Genomic DNA, 3,560 nt, shown 5'->3' on the forward strand with positions numbered 1-3,560 from the left:
TGGAAAAAAACGGACTGCCCGAGAACAGATGATTGGTTAAAGAAACTTTGGAACACCTACACAATGGAATACTATACAGCTATTAGAAAAGATGAAGTCATGACATTTGCTTATAAGTGGATCAACATGGAAAGTATCATGTTGAGTGAAATGAGTCAGAAAGAAAGAGACACGTAGAAATATTGCACTCATATGTGGAATATAAAGTAGAAGAATGGGACACTAACACACAAGAGTAGTAGAGATAAGAACCAGGAGGTCTGCCCCACAGCTTGGAAACTGGCCTCACATGCTAAGGGAAAGGGCAGCTGAGATAGAGAAGGGAACACCTAGTAGAGAATGTTGGGAGGACCCACTTGGGTTGAAAACTGCATACCAAAAGTAGACTATAAACCTAGTATGATGGCCACTCAATACTTCTATTGCAAACTACAGCACCCAACAGGAGAGAGAAGAAAATGGAATGCCCTGCCGAAGAGGCAGGGTGGGGTGGTGCAGGTTGGGGTGGGGGTGGTGGGAGGGATACTTGGAACATTGGTGGAGGAGAATGGGCACTTGTGGAGGGATGTAAACCAAATCCAAACATGAAAGTTCATAAGTTTCTAACTGTACCCCACTAATAAAAATTTTAAAACTATGCTCACCCTTGATACTAACTTCCCTCTTTAATGCCTAAGGTCTTGACTTTTCTTTAGCAAGAATCCTATTAGGTCAATTAAGTATATTTAACTCCCTCCACCCCCCCACCCCCGCCATCAAGTGCCCAATCACTAAAAGCTTTCCTCATAGTAATTTTCCATTCGTTGACTCCTCACTCTTTCCATTGGCTATTACCACCACCTTTGCCATACTCAAATTTGAGCCCTGTCACTCCTCTACTTCAGTAACCCCTACTGCAACAGGCTTTGAATCATATCTTCCTTGGCATTTAGTCTTCTTAACGTCACAGCCTTCCTTACATTTAACACATGTCAGAATATGTTTTGTAAACATTCTCAACATCATAATCTCTCCTTGTTAAACAAATAATGGAATGATAAATCAGTTTGCTTTTGAATACTTCTAACAGCAGGGAAGCCCATTACATTAGTGCAGACTATTGTGTTATTTGGATGATGGGGAAGATGTTAAAGGCAGTGATTTATTAGAAAGAGTGTATATTGGGGGCCAGACCTGGTTTGGCTACTTGATTTCTTCCCTTTAATATTCCTTTCAATTTAATTCAAGAAATACTTTGTGAACCATTGCCAACAGTGGGACAAATGAGATAATGAAGTAGTTTCAAATAAAGGGAGCAGGCTATGTGAAGAAACAGAAGTAAGATATAAATTAAAAAAGGGAAAGAGAGAATATGGCATATGTTTATTAAAAATTCAGCAAAAGGTAAAACCATGAAGTATATATAGATATAAAAATGAAACCAGACAGATGTTATATCTGGGTCAAGAGATGTTGGAACAGCACAGATTTACATGAAGTAAAGAAATATTGAGATGAATTGCAAACAAATATAAAGCTTTTTTTCACAAGATTGGGAGTATTCAAGTACACTATTGCTGGGTAGGACAGAACTTTCAAGTTCTCAATTATCTACAATTTTCAAAGTATTGCAGAAATAGCTCAAAGGCAGTGAATAAGGATAAATTATGAAAACTCAGAAAAATGTATTGTTTTGAAAAGTGAGGAAGTATATTTTTACTTTGAGTCAGATTTTTCTATGCATACATAAGTAATTCAAAAATAAGTGGCCACTTATAGTAGAATTGCTTAATGTGTTCATACGGTATATGGCTATAAAGAGGTAAGGTAGGGTCACATAATGATGAACTTTATAAACTAAACTAGGGAATTTTACCATGGATTAGAATGATCAAATTTGTGTTTTAAGAAAAAAATTCTGGTTGCATTGCTTATGGAGGAATAAAATCAAACTTATAGAGACCAAGATACAATCTTGTTTTAAGCTAGATTCAAGTCATTAGACTACTGGTAATAGTCTTCAAGTGATTTTACTCAACCTAAGACTCCTTTTCTTCTGTAGAAAATGAAAATTACTACTTCCTTGAAAATTTGGTTTGAGGTTTATTATTATGCATGCAATGAGTCTGGTATGTTGTAGATAGTAAATATGTTAATTTAATTCTCTTCCACTGTGCTCCCACTCTATAGCCAAATAATTAATTACTTGCTCCCACCCCACAACCAAGTAACTAAATAATTTTTATATTGACATTGAAACTTTCCCTTATTTCCTGTGGTTAAGAAAGTCACAATAGTGTTATTTAAAAGAATACAATTATAACCCATCTTACTTTCACATACTTGAAGATATTACCTTTTTTGTTGCTGGGGAAACACGGAGGGGTTAGGGCCATATCTGGAGTGCTCGGGGTTTATTCCTGACTATGCACTCTGGAATAATTCCTGGCAGGGTTCAAGGAACCACACGTGGTGCTGAATATTGAACCAGTTTCAGCCATGTTTAGGAAAGTTATCTTAATTTTTGCATTATTGCTCAAGCCTCAAGATCTCTTATTTTCCTTAACTTTTTTTGAAACTAGCCTTTCTCAGGTACTTCCTTCATCACCTAGATACTCTTAGATGATGTATATCCTTAAGTTTATGATATGTATAAAGGAAACAGTAATTCAGGATAAATTGTGAGGGTATATATAAATGTGAAACAATCAGTTCTCTTGATCTGGGAAATCATCATTTTGGCTAAAATTACCTGAGGGTTTTTAACAACCATATTATATGATTGTTCTACGTTGAAAATTAGTGAAATTGCCCATAAATTTTTTTATATGAACAGCTATTTAAAGGATTTTGCTTTGTCCATTTTCATGCATTTTGTTCTAGCTTAGTAATTTAAACATATACATTTCAATATACAGTTATGCATACATATAAATTTAGAACATATTCATTTAAGTGTTACAAAATAGTATAGCAATTAACAGGAAATCGGTTGATAATACCCCTCTGCCTGAAGCAAATACTATTGCCATTTTCTTATAGATCTTTAAAAATTATTGAATATTTATATAATTAACGTACAATTAAAATATAAATCACAACATATTCCACATAGTATTCCATACTTTCTTCATTACACTTAATAACTCTAATAGAACTTAAGTTTCAGGAGGGCAGGAGCTTTTATTTCTTTTTAAACACATAAAAATTGTCTGACAGTATAGAGGTTCTACAAACACATTTTTTTAAAATTATGTTTTAATGTAGACAAGGCCACAACTGTTGATACAATTCTAGAGTTAACATTGATAGATAACAAAGCCCCAATATTAAAATTAATAAGCATTAAAACTTAATATGTGTGAAAATGGTATATCTGATCACAGGGTTGTTAAAGGCTTGTCAAAGAATTTATTAAGATGTCTGTTGGCAGTGAGCCATCTGTGTTATTATTTTTTTAATTTAGTTGACTTCTATGTTACTTTACCATCTAATTTGTGCTCCTACTGGAACTTCTGTATTTAGGAATTAGGGTGTCATGGCCACACAGTTCAGGGACTTCAGGATATATGGTTTGGGCC

The sequence above is a fragment of the Sorex araneus genome, chromosome X (assembly GCF_027595985.1).
Source record: "Sorex araneus isolate mSorAra2 chromosome X, mSorAra2.pri, whole genome shotgun sequence".
Lineage (NCBI taxonomy): Eukaryota > Metazoa > Chordata > Mammalia > Eulipotyphla > Soricidae > Sorex > Sorex araneus.